The sequence below is a fragment of the Schistocerca cancellata genome, chromosome 6 (genome assembly GCF_023864275.1).
Source record: "Schistocerca cancellata isolate TAMUIC-IGC-003103 chromosome 6, iqSchCanc2.1, whole genome shotgun sequence".
Lineage (NCBI taxonomy): Eukaryota > Metazoa > Arthropoda > Insecta > Orthoptera > Acrididae > Schistocerca > Schistocerca cancellata.
Window position 1 is genome coordinate 373,184,828 of NC_064631.1, and position 17,629 is coordinate 373,202,456.

Consider the following 17,629-nt stretch of genomic DNA (forward strand, 5'->3'; position numbering starts at 1 on the left):
GTGCAGGTGTGTCCTCTAGTCAAAAACCAGGAGAGACAACGCCTGGTTCTTTAAGCCTAATACTTTCCACTCCTTTGAAGACGGCGTCCCGATTTTTGGATTCTAAAGGCCCAATCGCGTATCTAGGGAGAGTGTCGCGACAGCCTGTCGCCACCAGAGCTGGCTCCGAAGGTTACATTCTATTGCGTCAAAGGCTGTTGCTGCAAAGCTAAACTAAGAGCTTCCACCTGAATTTGCCTAGTTGCATGCGTTTGTAATCTTATCCACATTCACTTAAACCAGCAATAATTCATGTTTGGTCCAGGTGGTTATTGATACATGTTGTGCTGACTATCAATTACAATTATGATGAGAATAAACATACAAAGTCTAGATTGACTGTATGACCTTCCTCCCTGGCATGGAAAACATTGCAAATACAGGCAGAAAAAATACTCTGCCGAACTTGATAAAGAAGAAGGGGAAGAGTATATGAGAGGCGGACTGATTCACACTTTTCATGCTCATTTATTTCGACATCAGGCATTTTATTGTTTGTGCGACAGTTTAGTGGAGGTACTATAGTATGATCGTCTTTTGTGAAACAGCTTTGGAGAAAGATTTTTAGTATTTTCATTTTCCATGTCGTTCTCCTTTTCAGTGAGATTATGGTCTCGTAGTGTCTGGAGACATGGCTTCGATCCATTTACTGATTTAACGTAACACCAAAACCTCTTAGGATTTTCAGTCAAGTCGGTGTACAGAATTTTGCTTTCAAATTCATTGAACGCTTCACACACGGGTCCCATTACGCTGATTCTCAAGTAATTTAATTTTTGTATATGAGGCTTTGGCTAAGTTTAAATTTGCAGTGAAGCTCTCTTTACTTTCGTAGCAGCTTTTTGACATGGCTGTCGAATCACGGCGGGTCTTTTCCATCCCTGACAAATTTGCTCGCCGCATACCATAGAGATGAGCTATTCAGCTGTCGTTACAGGTAATCTGAAAACTGCTTCTTGCCTGTCCTGTTAAACTGAAAGGGTATCCTAGTTTTCTTTGGATCCTTATTTGCAGCCGTATCAAGTGGTGCTCTAACGGCCTGATGATCATTGATTCCCTGCCCTATGCGGAGTCGAAAATTTCGAGTATGTTTGTTACCAGCAGATCTTCACGAGTCGGTTCTCCAATTAATTGCTCAAGATAATTCTCGGATGAAGCATTTAGAACAATTTGACATGCCCTCTCTCTCATTAAACTATGTGTATGCAAAGTAACATAAATTAACCCTGAATTCTTAAGTCACATAAGATTTCACACACATAACCCTGAATTCAAATCCCAGAGTATTTACCAATTGGATTAGAAGAAAGTACCACTCAGAAAGCAAAATTCCTGAAAGATTATTGAATTCATCGTTAAATATAGTGAAGGAATATGTTGCTGGACGTAGTGAGTGGATACTCACACGCGAGGACTGGTTATGTGAAGAAACACTGAAAACAATTAATACTTGTAAAAGAGATACTGAGGATGGAATATGTTACCAAGGACTGTATACAAAGGTACTCGACAAAGTTTATTTTTGACAAAAAGCAACATAGTGAAAACGTGTCGTGCAATAGGTAAGAACAGTATGTGGTAACAGTTGCTATAGTAATACACTCCTGGAAATGGAAAAAAGAACACATTGACACCGGTGTATCAGACCCACCATACTTGCTCCGGACACTGCGAGAGGGCTGTACAAGCAATGATCACACGCACGGCACAGCGGACACACCAGGAACCGCGGTGTTGGCCGTCGAATGGCGCTAGCTGCGCAGCATTTGTGCACCGCCGCCGTCAGTGTCAGCCAGTTTGCCGTGGCATACGGAGCTCCATCGCAGTCTTTAACACTGGTAGCATGCCGCGACAGCGTGGACGTGAACCGTATGTGCAGTTGACGGACTTTGAGCGAGGGCGTATAGTGGGCATGCGGGAGGCCGGGTGGACGTACCGCCGAATTGCTCAACACGTGGGGCGTGAGGTCTCCACAGTACATCGATGTTGTCGCCAGTGGTCGGCGGAAGGTGCACGTGCCCGTCGACCTGGGACCGGACCGCAGTGACGCACGGATGCCCGCCAAGACCGTAGGATCCTACGCAGTGCCGTAGGGGACCGCACCGCCACTTCCCAGCAAATTAGGGACACTGTTGCTCCTGGGGTATCGGCGAGGACCATTCGCAACCGTCTCCATGAAGCTGGGCTACGGTCCCGCACACCGTTAGGCCGTCTTCCGCTCACGCCCCAACATCGTGCAGCCCGCCTCCAGTGGTGTCGCGACAGGCGTGAATGGAGGGACGAATGGAGACGTGTCGTCTTCAGCGATGAGAGTCGCTTCTGCCTTGGTGCCAATGATGGTCGTATGCGTGTTTGGCGCCGTGCAGGTGAGCGCCACAATCAGGACTGCATACGACCGAGGCACACAGGGCCAACACCCGGCATCATGGTGTGGGGAGCGATCTCCTACACTGGCCGTACACCACTGGTGATCGTCGAGGGGACACTGAATAGCGCACGGTACATCCAAACCGTCATCGAACCCATCGTTCTACCATTCCTAGACCGGCAAGGGAACTTGCTGTTCCAACAGTACAATGCACGTCCGCATGTATCCCGTGCCACCCAACGTGCTCTAGAAGGTGTAAGTCAACTACCCTGGCCAGCAAGATCTCCGGATCTGTCCCCCATTGAGCATGTTTGGGACTGGATGAAGCGTCGTCTCACACGGTCTGCACGTCCAGCACGAACGCTGGTCCTACTGAGGCGCCAGGTGGAAATGGCATGGCAAGCCGTTCCACAGGACTACATCCAGCATCTCTACGATCGTCTCCATGGGAGAATAGCAGCCTGCATTGCTGCGAAAGGTGGATATACACTGTACTAGTGCCGACATTGTGCATGCTCTGTTGCCTGTGTCTATGTGCCTGTGGTTCTGTCAGTGTGATCATGTGATGTATCTGACCCCAGGAATGTGTCAATAAAGTTTCCCCTTCCTGGGACAATGAATTCACGGTGTTCTTATTTCAATTTCCAGGAGTGTATAACGGTGGAAATAATATGTGATAATGCAAAAGGAATGACGGCAGAAATCTCTTATTTCAGTAACTCATTTGGCTGCAAATTTACCGCAAGAAAGGATCCACGCACTCCATCGCAACTTAGTCTCATCTTAAGGTATCAAAGACCTGATATTTATTGCATGAGTTGTAGCAAAGGTGTTCAGACGAAGAGGACACCTTTTCCAGATAACAACGTGGGAACGTCAGTGTCGTTTGCATGTCGAAGAATCTGTAAACAACTTTCATTGCAGTCACATTCCAGTCACATTCCATTCATAAATGCAGTCAGATTCTCTAACATAGGCAGATAAATAAAGTGCATTGGCCGTAAACATTGACATTTAACAATCAGAGAAAAGTAGGCTTTCCACTTGTGTTGACATACCAGAATAAACCGTTATAACCAAAGGGCACGCTATGTAGCTAGTGTTTTCTCACTTATCATTTTAGTTACAGTCTGATGTTAAAAGCATATTGTAAGGATGCCGAGCAGAGAGACCTCTGTGTTGTCAGGCTGGTGTTGCCGAACGTGCAAAGGGTATTAAACCACGACTAGAGAGTTAATGTTTAATCGTTCAAATTTACAGTTCTGTGTCTTCTCGTCAGCTTCGGCTGATACCTGGTGCCAGTGACACGGAGGGACTCTGTGGACTCCTGCTGTCGTCTCGGCTAGCAGGGCTGCTGCTCCAGCAATGCAGCTGAATTATTTTCGGCCATAATGGCTACGTTTGTGAACCGTGACTGTGTGGGATAGTTATTTATTTGTAATTTCTACTACCAGTCACTTTTATTTGTTTTATGTTTAATCTAACGTAACACAACGCGTTTTGAACATGTTCTGTTCATCATCAGAGAAGTGTTGCTTAAAAATAAATTGTCTTATATTTGTTTTTAAGTAACCCTTCTCTGTATGTATGTGTAATCGCCTGCTGATGAACAGAACATGCTCGAAACGGGTTGTATTATGTTAGATGAAACATAAAACAAATAAATGTGACTGGTAGCAGAAATTACAAATATAAAAATATAGGTGAGAGCTCGCGGGCTGTCGTCTGACAGATGAAGCCGTAGCGTGAGATTATGCGTCAGAGCGTCCTCGGTCCCACTCAGAAAGATGACAGTAACCACCCCTGGTGACACATCGGGATGTACCGCGCTATGGGAAGTCGTGTAGTCGGCTGATCCTGGTCCCACCGGAGATGAAGGCTCTGGTATCCAGACGTGCCTGCCGTGATGGTTAGCAACAGGGGCACCAGATGGCCCTCTCACCCAGCTTTGACAATGATGTCAGAGCGATAAGCACCGCGAGATGTATTGCTATAGGAAGATCCGCAGTCTCCGCATCAGCAACGTGGTAGGCGGCCAATGCGAAGTTCCACGAGCGGAAAGTGTCGTTACTTGGATGTTGTCATTTCGGGAACCGCTACTGCGTGTTCATGAGAAGTGCTGGGACATCTAATACATGGATATAGTATTCTAATACATGGATGTAGTAATAGTTGAATCGAGTGGTACAGTATGAACGGTATCGATCCTACTGACCAACTGAATTCAGAGCAGGAGAACTGCAGTGATTATGGAGGCGGGCAGCGGGTAATGTCTTGGGCTCTCTTCGTTATGACCGAATGTGGCTAGCTTCTTTACTAGTGGTCAACGTTCCTCCTTCCGCTGTGTTTGCTTAACAAATTGTTACAGGCTATTAACTGCACTATCATGTCTCTGAAAGGTGTTATTGCATCCGAGGTATAGCTAGTGCTCCAGGTAACAAGAGGTAACTAATATATCTCTGCCTCTCTATCTGTCAGTGTACGTTCTGCTGAATTTGTTACTTGTCCCTGGTTACTCCTGGCAATGTAGTAACGTGTGCTACTGTCTGCAACCTGTGGCTGTGGTAGCGATAACTTAGAAAATTTTTAATTACTTCCCATTTTCTGTTCTGTGGCGTAATAATATTCTTCAACAATACAGTGCAAACTTTTCTGTTCTGTGGCGTAATAATATTCTTCAACTATACAGTGCAAATAATGACGATAGTACTCAGCGGTTCTTACATATTTAACCATATAGTATTATATTAGTATGTGATTCCAACTCGTTTTTATTTAAAATCTCGTAAGACACGGCAGAACTTTATTATTTGGGATTCCAGCTACTCATTGGGCAGGTAAAAACCAACCGGCTGAAGGTTCAGAGTTGTTTTAAGTGGTTATGTTTTTACTAGCAGCATTTTTAGGACATCATATACTCCACTACAGCTCACTGTAAGTATTTCTTTTCTAATTCCGTTTTTATGATTTTTTTTACAGAGACGTAGAAGCGTGCTAGCTTCCAACAATTAAGATATAATAATAGTAACAGTAATCCTGATAATTATAAATTATAAAGTCCAAGAGAAGAGTAATAGAGCTATTTATTTGATCAATCAGATTGCTGGAAATAGTGGGTAAAATTTTAACAGACGAAGAGATTCTTACTGTCAAGATAAAATTGTTGCAGAAGGCGGCAATGAAGTAGGCGAAAATAAGTGGAGTGATAATCGTCATGTTGAATAGGACATGAGTAGCTGATTTTTAAACGAAAAGGTATCTTATGAAAAATCATGTTGACGATATCTAGTCTCCCGAAAATTTTGAGACTCGAGAGACTACTAAAAGGAGAAGGGTCCAAGACTGTACATAGGAAAGGCACTGATTTTCTGAAAATGATAGAATTCTAACTGCAAATGCTAATTATCTGACTGATAAAAATGGTTACTGATGGAAATGAATGCCACTAGCAAGTGTGAGGACCCCGCTCTACCAAGTCTCAAGTGCCGAGGAAAAGATTTGCCGATCTAAGTGTAAAAATGGAGCCTTTTTTGAGACGTTCGTTGAAACAAGACGTCACACTGCGCATAATTTTCCGTCAGCTACAGCAGTATTCGCAAACACAATCTTTCGCCAGGGTATTTGTGAAGAGCGATTGCTAGCATTTATTGCAGCGCTGATTGCGCTACTCTCAAGGACATCTTCAGATTACACGTGGGACGCATGCTACAGCAAAAGCTACTAGAGGTAAGAGAAATACCATTGATCCTTTTTCTGCAATTAAAGATCGCACAGATTTGCTTGTTGCTGATTCTAAAGAAATATACAGTCTATCCTTATGTAGTACTTGAAAGATGCCCATAGGAGGCGACTATTCCCAATAAGCCACCAAAATATGGAATAAAATTGTTGCTCGTTTTTAACAGGCAAACATTTTATTCGATGTCAATGTTGCAATATACTGCAAGCCCACACATGATGGACGGATGCCTGTGGCGTATTTTTTTGTAAAATAACTTACGAAAACAATCCATCTTATCAACCGACACATAATAAGCGACTATTCTATCTTCCTTGTGCCACATTCTAATTCGACATAAACTCACTACAGTTGGTTCGCAGAGGAAAAACTAGCAACAAACACCTCCATAAATGACAACTTTGACGGCTACGTAAACTAGAACTTCAGTGTTTCTATTTGATGAAGAGATGACAATGGCATCATTATATCCTAAGAGAAAGAAGGTGGTGCTTTGTATCTATGATGCATCATAAACATTAAAATCCTATTACAAAAACTAATGGTGGTGTTGACAGTTTGAATAAATCGAGCACGGTACACGGTACCTACCTCCCGAGAAACAAGACACCAGCTGCTGTGAGACTTTTATGGACTACTCCAAAACAGCCAGCGTCAACGTGGTCAGAAACAGCATGAAAGCTTGTAGGGGTTTCCAGGGGAGGTTGTGCTGAGAAATCTTTGATAGTTAAAAAAAATCGGTATTTTGTGCCGTTTCTGATTTACTTCCAATTGTAGTTAGTCAATCAGACCAGTGCACGCGTCAATTCAACCAATGCGAAAATTAGACAATGGAAGGTAGTAGGGATCAAAACCAAGCCAAGTGCTCAGGAAACTCACGCACCACCATCTACGCTATGAGAACAACTGGCATTACAGGTATCAGCTTGTGTAGCAGACTTTTATTTGATAGTCACTCGATCATATTCGGAAACCGTATCGACGCAATCGATGGTTGTCCGTAGTTTCTGTTTAGCTGCGAATGCAAATACGGAGGTAGGCCTAACAAACACTACCACAGCCATGAACGTCATCTTTCTTACTCCGACAAATACACCGACATGCATTTAACATGTGGCGTTGCGGGTCGAAAAGACCGGAGGCCCGCACAATTTACAACTCGAGATTTCCGAACAGCGTTATTCCACGTAAGAATATGTTTGTAGCGGTTGATAGACGTGTAAGAGAGACCGCAAGTTTTGTTGTGAACAAAGTTGAGACTGGACGACAACACTAGGTGCGGACCGTTCAGTTTGAAGAAAACGTTCTTGATATGGTTGGTAATTCGCCGGACGTAAGTAAAGTTTATCCGATGATCTTAAATTACGCCTTAAAACTGAACATACTAGAATGTATCCGTTTGTTTGTTCATAGAGGTTTTGCATGCTGAAGTGCTGGATGTCCTACACGACCGAAACATATTTCTTTACGACTTACAGGAAGTGAACATTTGGCGGAAAAGGACTAATTCTCGGAGTCAGTATTCGTATGGTTCCTAGATCAATGCATCGAACTTCCAAGTTTCGGAAGATGAGTGTGCATGTTTCACCGCAGAAGCGCCATTCAGCTCTCGAAACAACCACATCTGGAATGACGAAATTACGCATGGCACGTATGTGAAACCATGTCGGCGAAAGTTTGGCGTGAAAATCTGGGCAGGTGTCATAGGCGACTGTTTGTTGGGTCCTATCCTACTTCCTCCCCTTTTGAAAGGACGGACGGACGTTGTATCCGCGGATGGGCATTGGCTGAGATGGTCCAGTTCCCTGGCCAGCTCATTCCGCAGATTTCGCCACTTTAATAGTTTTATCCGTGGAGGCATGTGAAAAAAATTTTCTACGCTACAGCAGTAGATACCAACAAAGAGCTTCCTCCGAGAATAATTTTGAGCTTTGATAAAATCGGGGCAACCTTTGACATCGGAAAAGTTGGAGATCCGTGACGTAACGTTGCAACGCATGCATTCAGGTTGGTGGACGACACTTTGAGCAGCTGTTGTGAATAATTATTGCTAGTTTTCGTTCTTAATTATTTTGTTGTTACATGAAACACTTGAGAAAATGTCGTTTTCTGCTTCATCATTATCGTAATTTTTCACTTTTTTGTTACATTTTTGGCTGTTGACTGACAAGGAGAAGTAGGGGTTTTGAAATCGTTGGAATTTCGTGTGATACGCTTTTGCATTGAGAGTACTGCATAGGTTGATGTCATCGTGTGATGATAAAGGGATTTTTCACGCGCTGTGATATTTTTTATTTTTAAATATTTATCGAAATTACTTTTATCACGATGTTTATTCAATTGCATGGCGTAAAAGAATTTTTTTTTCTTTCCTTTGTCACGTCATTGTAATTATCGTATGAACTTTCTCATTTGTTCTCATTGTTACTTCCTATCATTCTTGCGTTCATTTACAATCTTTGTTCATGTGATTTTTATTATTCTGTAATGCATTAACTAGGATTTCATTTCGTCCGTTTTAACATCTTATGTTTTCGTCCATGTTACTGCAGTCCTTATTTCTATTCCTCATTGTGGTTGAAGTTCGGTTTTATTTACAAAAAATGGTTCAAATGCCTCTGAGCACTATGGGACTTAACTTCTGAGGTCACCAGTCCCCTAGAACTTAGAACTACTTAAACCTAACTAGCCTAAGGACATCGCACACATCCATGCCCGAGGAAGCCTCGAACCTGCGACCGTAGCGGTTGCGCGGTTCCAAAAGGTAGCGCTTGGAACCGGTCGGCCACTTCGTTTCATTTACAATCCTTTCTTTCGTTTACATCTTCATCTACGCTATTTTTTTTCATAGTACACTAAAACTTATGTGTGTGTTTCATATTTATACGACGATTACATCTACAACATCCACCATATCTTGTAAGGTTCATTTACAAAAAATGGTTCAAATGGCTCTGAGCACTATGGGGCTTAACTTCTGAGGTCATCAGTCCCCTATAACTTAGAACTACTTAAACCTAACTTCCCTAAGGACATCACACATATCCATGCCCGAGGCAGGATTCGAACCTGCGACCGAAGCTGTCTCGCGGTTCCAGATTGTAGCGCCTAGAACCGCTCTGCCACTCCGGCCGTCTATCTTGTAAGGAAAAATATATTTTTGACGGCATTGCACAGTCAGTACAACTAGATTATTTCGTATTTTGGATTTTAACTAATAGATCGCCAATTTCAAACGTTTCACTGCTATGACAGACGAATAAAAATATTCCAAACCACTTGCACAAGGGTCGACCGAGGTGGCGCAGTGGTTAGAATCCTGGATTCGCATTCGGGAGGACGACGGTTCAAACCCGCGTCCGGCCATCCTGTTTTCCGTGATTTCCCTTAATCGCTTCAGGCAAATGCCGGGATGGTTCCTTTGAAAAGCCAACTTCCTTCTCCATCCTTCCCTAATCCGATGGGACCGATGACCTCGCTGTTTGGTTCCCTCCCCCAAATCAACCAACCAACCAACTTGCACAACGGTTCCAATAGATAAAATAAAGATAGCAAGAAAAAACGAAGACAAATGAAACATTACCACGAAAATGGTGTTACAACGAAGTATAAATAAAAACATTATCTTTAAAAAATTAATTGCACACAAATTATGACCAAAGTAATTTTGATGACGAATTACAAATTAAAATCAGAAATCACCTGACGAGATACGAACCCACACCCCTTTGCACATTACAAGTGTCTCTTAACAACTACGCTACACCACCGCTCTGAAACGAGGGCGTGTCGAGGATTAATGCCTCCGAATTTTTTATGTGAAAACTCTTAAAGCTCTTTACATAAGACAAACGTTATTAACATCCTACAGCTTTATTCTTTATGTCCACATATTTGCAGTCCTCTGCCACCAGTGGGGTCCAGTGTAACGTGGTGGTAAGCAACATGACTGTATCGGTGAGAGAGAAACGGCGTGCTGTAATCACGTTTCGAATCCGAAGAGTTCGTCCACGCAGGGAGCACCTTCTTCTTCAGCATAACAATGCCAGACCACACACAATTGCTGTGACATCTGCAACAACCTGACGCCTTGGGTTCACTGTCATCGATCATCCTCCATACAGTTCCGACTTAACCTCATCCGACTTTCATCTGTTTCCTAAACTTAAAGAACGCCTTCGAGGACTTCATTTTGATAGTGAAGAACCGGTACAAGGAGAGATGAAGTTGTGGCTCCTCAACGATGTTACATATTCTACAGTGACAGTATGAACGAACTGCTCTGGTATGGAGAAATGTTTTTGTCAGCAGGGTGACTATGTTGAGACGCACCCCCAGGACCCTGAAGAGTAAAATGTAGCATGTTAATAAAATTTGTTTTATTTAAAAAGCCTTGAGAGTTTTCACATAAAAAATTCGGAGGTATTATTTTTCTGCACCCCCTCGTATTTTTAACGCACTGGGGTATCACAAGGATTTCCTAATTTATTTCGTCAATTACTCGCAAACGAGGTTCACCGAGTGAATGACTGCTGGTTTGATCCGTGTTACCGTCCAATGATTCAATGATTTCCCAGGTTTCTGGTTTTAGGTTTCAGCTAACCAAACGAATCACACGTATGGCAACACCACCTCTGGCAGGCTGCTTGAATGTATGCGTGCAGCGACCTGTCTGACTAACTTCACCGATAAAGAACTCGGAAACGGCGCGACATATCAAATTTTTCTCTTAACAATTATTTCTCAGCACACCTTCCCTGAAACAGCCTTACAAGCTATTCCGAACTGCTTTTCCGAACTGCATGTGTGACTGCAAGAAAGACATTTGTCCTAAGTCTTTGTAGACAGTTGTTAATTCCCTCGTTCGAAGTAACAGCAGAGAAACCTTCACTTCAGTCGAACTTGATCGTACTCAACTGGAGATTTTGGGAAAATAGCTTCAAGACTACCCAATAAAAATCACATGAGTCCCAGTGCAGACCACTAGAATGACTGTACGTGTCCGATAATGAAAGTCCAGCAAGACATTTTTCATATTACCACCAGAAAAATTAAATGTACTGAATTAGCTCAACGCAAATATCGGGTGTGATGATGGCTAAGACAGCAGTTTGAGTTGACTATCATGCTCCTCAAACCACTGTAGTAAGATTTTGTGCTTGTGCCACAGGAGATTAACCCGCTGGAGATGGAATCGTTATCATTGAAGACATGAAGCGTTGCAAGTACTCCACAAAATGTTCATGTAGTCCACAGCTGATATAGTGTCTTAGATTACCACCACACGTCCCGTGGATGCCCAGATGAACATTCCCCAGAAGAGTAAAACTGCCCTCCGCTGGCCTGTATAGGAGGTGAAGTGTATTAATTTGAGCAGTCGATCGTCCAGACGACGGTATAGCCAAATACGAGCGATCAGCAAGAAGCGTGATGCATCCAACAGGAAGAGGCGTTTCTATTAATCCACCGTCCAATCTCGAAGATTCCACTACACTAGTAGTTGACGGTGTCGCAGGGCCAACATGGTATAGGTAGGAACGTCTGCTGTGAGCTCCGTATTCAACAATGTGCACTGAACTGAGCGCTCCGAAACACTTGCACCTGCACCGGTGTTGTACTGTCTTGTCAGGTCTTCCACAGCTCTCTCCTTTCCCGTTTTACAGAAACAGGAAGCCTACGACCACCACGTTCTAACATGTGGGCTGGTCGCTGACTCGTGCTTTCACCATTCTTCAAGCTCCTTCTTTAGATGCTTACGAGAGTAACACGTGAACAGCCGATCACGTTCGCCGTCTCCGTGATGCTCGTACACTGGAACCGAGTCATGACAAATTTTTTATTTTTTATTTATTTATTTATTTTTTTTTGAAGGGGGGGGGGGTTTGATGCGGCACGCCACACGAATTCCTCTCCTGTGCCAACCTCTTCACCTCAGAGGAGCACTTGCAACCTAGGTCCACAATTTTTTTCTGGATGTATTCCATCTCTGTCTTCCTCTGCAGTTTTTGCCCTCTACAGTTCCCTCTAGTACCATGGAAGACATTCCCTCGTGTCTTAACAGATGTCCTTATCAGTGTTTTCCACATATTCCTTTCCTCTCCGATTCTGCACAGAACATCCTCATTCCCTACCTTATTAGTCTACCTAATTTTCAACATTCGTTTGTAGCACCACATCTCAAATGCTTCGATTCTTTTCTGTTCCAGTTTTACCACAGTCAATTTTTCACTACTGTACAATGCTGTACACCAGACATACATTCTCAGAAATTTCTTCCTGAAATTAAGGCCTATGTTTGATACTAGTAAACGTCTCTTGGCCAGAAATGCCCTTTTTGTCATTTATACCCTGTTTTTGATATCCTCCTTGCTCCATCCGTCATTGGTTACTTTACTGCCTAGGTAGCAGAATTCCTTAACTTCATCTACTTGGTACCATCAATCCTGAAGTTAAGTTTCTCTTTGTTCCCAATTCTGCTACCTCTCATTACTTCCGTCTTTCTTGAACTTACTCTCAGTCCGTAAACTGTACTCATTATATTGTTCATTACATTCAGCAGATCCTGTAATTCTTTTTCACTTTCACTCATAATAGCAATGTCATCAGGGAATCGTATCATTGCTTTCATTTCACCTTGAATTTTAATTCCACCCTGAATCTTTCTTTTATTTCCATCATCGCTTCTTCGATGTTCAGATTGGACAGTAGTGGGAAAAGACAACATTCCAGTCTTAAACCCTTTTTAATCCGAGCACTTCGTTCTTCATCGTCCACTCTTCTGGCTCTTGTACATATTGTATATTGCACATCTCTCCCTATAGCTTATCCCTATTTTTCTCAGAAGTTCGAACATCTTCCACCATTTAACATTGTCGAATACTTTTTCCTGGTCACAAATCGTATGAATGTATCTTGATTTTTCTCTGTTCTTGCTTCCATTATCAACCGCAACGCCAGAATTGCCTCTCTCGTGCCTTTATCTTTTCTAAAGCCAAACTGATCGTCATCTAATTCATCATCATTTTTCTTTTCCATTCTTCTGTATATTATTCTTGTCAGCATCTTGAGCTGTTAAGCTACTGTGTGATAATTCTCGCACTTATCAGCTCTTGCAATCTTCTGAATTGATATGTTTTCGAAGGTCAGATTGTATACCGCAAGACTCGCACAGTCTTAACACCAACATGAATAGTCGTTTTGTTGCCACTTCCCCCAGTTATTTTAGAGATTCTGATTGAATGTTTCTATCCCTTTTGCCTTGTTTGATCTTAAGTCCTTCAAAGCTCTTTTAAATTCTGATTCTAATACTTGATCCCCTATCTGTTCTAAATAGACTCTTGTTTCCTCTTATATCATATCATACAAATTTTCCCCCTCATATAAGACTTCAATGTATACTTTCCATCTATCCGCTCTCTCCTCTGTCTTTAGATGTGGAATTACCTTTGCACTCTTAATGTTACCACCTTTGCTTTTAGTGCCACCGAAGGCTGTTTTGACTTCCCTGTATGCTGAGTCTGTCCATCCCATAATCATTTATTTTCGATTACTTCACATTTTCCATACAGCCATTTCGTCTTAGCTTCCCTGCACTTCCTATTTACTTCATTCCTCAGCGACTTGTATTTCTGTATTCCTGAGTGTCACGGAACATTTTTGTACTTCCTCCTTTCATCGACCAACTGAAGTATTTCCTCTGTTATCCATGACTTCTTCGCAGTTACCTACATTGTACCTATCTCTTTCTCTCGAACTTCTGTGATGCCGTTTTTTTGAGATGTACATTCCTCTTATACTGTACTGCCTTCTGAGCTATTCCTTATTGCTGTATCTATAGCATTAGAGAACTTCAAGCGTATCTCGTCATTCCTTAGTACTTTTGCACCACACTTCTTTGCGTGTTGATTCTTCCTGACTAATGTCAGCTTACTATTCATCACTACTACAGTATATTGTGATATGAGTCTATATCTGCTCCTGGGTACGCCTTACAATCCAGTGTCTGATTTCCAAATTTCTGTCTAATGTAATCTAACTGAAATCTTCCAGTATCACCCGACCTTTTCCAAGTATACCTTCTTCTGTCGTGATTCTTGAACAGAGTATTCACTATTGCCATCTGGAACTTGTTATTGAATCCAATTACTCTTTCTCCTCTCTGATTCGTTGTCCCAAGCCCATATTCTCCTTTACCCTTTTCTTCTACTCCTTTCCTTACAACCCTATTCCAGTCTCCCATGACTATCAGATTTCCATCTGCCTTTACGTACTGTATTACCCTTTCAAGATCCTGATATACTTTCTCTATCTCTTCATTTTCAGCTTGCGTAATCGGCGTAGGTACTTGAACTATCGTTGTCAGTGTTGGTTAGCTGTCGAAAGAACAACCCTACCACTGAACTGTTCATAGCAACACACTCCCTGTGCTACCTTCCTATTCATAAAGAATCCTGCTGCCGTTATACGATTTTGTGCTGCTGTTGATATTACCCTATACTCATCTGACTAGAACCATTTCATTTCACTGACTCATACTATATCTACATTGAGCCTTTGAATTTCCCTTCTCGGGTTTTCTAGTTTCCCTACCACGTTCAAGCTTCAGACTTTCCACTCCACGATTCTTTGAACGCTACTCTTTCGTCGATTATTCAGTTTTTTTTCTCAAGGTCGCCTCCTCTTGGCAGTCCCTCCCCGATCCGAATGGGGGACTATTCGGGAATCTTTTGCCACTGGAGAGATCACCATGACACTTCAATTACACGCCACATGACCTGTGCATACACGTTACGTGTCTTTAATGCAGTGGTTTCCATTGAATTCTGCATCCTCATGCCGTTGATCACTGCTGATACTCCCGCGTTTAGTGTCAGTTTCTCACCCCTAGGACAGGAGAGTGCCCTGAAACTCTCTCCGCTCCTTCGCTCTCTTTGACAAGGCGTTGGCAGATCGATGGTGACTTCTTATGCCGGATGTCTTCGGCTGCCAATGCTGATTAATAATCAAAGTTTAAACAGTGGCGGGATTATAAACCCCGGACAGAGGACGTTTTGCTACTAATCACAGATGCTTACTGGAACTGGACATACGTCGTAGTGTCCTTCTCACGCGTCCCTCTGTCCATCTTCTCCTCCTCCTTTTCCTCTCCATCTCCCCCTCCCCCTCCCTGTCTCCAGCGTACCCCTCTCTACGTGCATTTAACTTGCTCCTTCTTCTCTGTTCATCTACTCTCCCCTCTTTGTCTGTTCCTAAGACTTCAGATTCCGTAGTAGTGGTATAATCATAAGCTGAAACGTCATAAAAAACAGCTTTCCCGTTTTCTGTGCAAAACGACTGCGAAAGAGCAAACAAAACAGCACATTGTTGGCATACAATTTTTGTTTAAATATGCAAATATGTATGGGAGAAAGAATTTTGCTAATTGGTTAAATGCCCTGCAAAAAAGAAAACAAAGCCCTACATATTCACAGCAGAGCAAAGCACAGCACAGAATATGTCCCAACGACCTCAGGGAGTTTGTCGGTGGAGTTATGGTTGTTTCATCCTTTATGCAGGATGTTAGGGGTGCAGGTGTAGATACTGTGGTCATTGCTATTGTTCAGTGCGATGGTTGTTTCTTCTCTGTATCTGTCTTCTCGCAAAGAGATCACTGATGTCTTCTACACGATCGTAAGTGTTCCGCAAACAGGACTACGCTTGTCATTAATCACTTGTCGTTTTGCGTCGACACGTCCACACTTATGTACTTGATCTTCTGCAGAGGGGAAAAGAAACATTAATATCTCGCTTATGCCATGCGTACTTGGAAGTGCTAACTAACCTGAAAGTCTCCAAATAAGTAAACACTGTTGTGAAATTGTTCAGAACACTGTCCTCAACCCTCACTAGAAATATCTGCTCTTATATCCCTAACACCTTGCATATACAGTAGTGATCATTCAAAATCTTTTTAACTATGTACTTATTCATTATATTTCAGTATATTTCAAATATTTTTAACTATGTACGTATTCAGTATATTTCAAGAATACCATTATGAAAATACACTAGATGAATCATTTTATTTAGCTGCCCCACAAAATATTCCACTAAGTGTAGTGAAACTCTTTTCATTGTTCTCAATAACAATAAAAATGCTCTGTGTTAAGTACCGAACCGTGTACAGAGGTTTGATTTCAACGTTGAAATACAGTTTTGGAAAATCAGCTGCAGTGTAGAACATCAGAATGATTAATTTCCGTTTGTAATAATATAATTTCTGATATACGACACATTTATCTTTCTTAGTTTGAATCATAAATTTTGGAATGTAAAGTACAATTATTCCGTTTAACTTGTCTGATATGATACTGTAACAGAAATGGTAACACAGCACCTCACATGAGCCCCAAGTTGGCTACAGGCGACACTTTTCTCTAATTTGGAGAACTGCCGTGAGGGCGGAGCGAAAGAGTTTTATCTACAGAAGGAAATTCTTCCGGCGCAATCTTGCAGTGGAGTAATGGAAAACTGCCGGCGACGTCCTTATCTGTCGCACAACCTGCGGAAGTGGTATCTCTGCATAATTTCGCTGCCTCACCTTCCCTCTTGAGTACGAATGCACGCTTAGAGCAGTTTTTTACAGTTAAAAAATGATCAAGTGAAGGCTCAGCTCCTCTTCTGTATTTTTATCAAAAAACAGTATCGTAGTAATATATCAATGACGCTTGAAGATCATTCGTAAGCTGTGAAAAAATGTAGTAAACCCTACACTGATACCGGTTTCACAAATTAACACGTTTGTAGATACGACGCTAAATGTTCTGTAAGAGGGCGTTCCTGGACTACGAGAAATTTGTTCCCTACTTGCCTCAGTTAGTAACACCTAACCAAAGAATAATGCTAATGTTGTCTGATTTTTTGTGTTGAAATGTGATGTTAAAATCGGATGAGTCCAGTACCGTCACGAGAAAACAAATGTAAATCACGCAGCTCGTAACTAGCAAGTGAATCAACACGAAAAAGAGCAAGAGAAAACAATTTCTAAAATTGACGTCTTGTTGAATGTCCAGGGACATGAAAGGGACATCAAGGAACATTTTCCCAAATTTCTGGAAACTGCTTCGGAACTCAAATTGGAATCCCTGGAGTGCAGGCGACGTTCTTTTCGAGGAACGCTACAGAGAAAATTTAGAGAACCAGTATTTGAAGCTGACGGTACAACGATCCTACTGCCACCCACGTACATTTCGCATTTGGACCAAGAACAAGAGAGAAAGTAGGGTTCGTATAGAGGCATACTGTCAGTCGTTCCTTCATCGATTTGCGAGTTAAACAGTAGTGGTACAACGTATCTTCCGCCACACACCGTACGGTGGATTATGGATTATGTATGTAGCTGTAGATGAAACTCCCAGAGAATACGAATCCTAAACATTTCAAATATGTTTTGTATTAGAGCTACATACAGGTTATGAAGCGGTGTATCATAATATAACACCGAA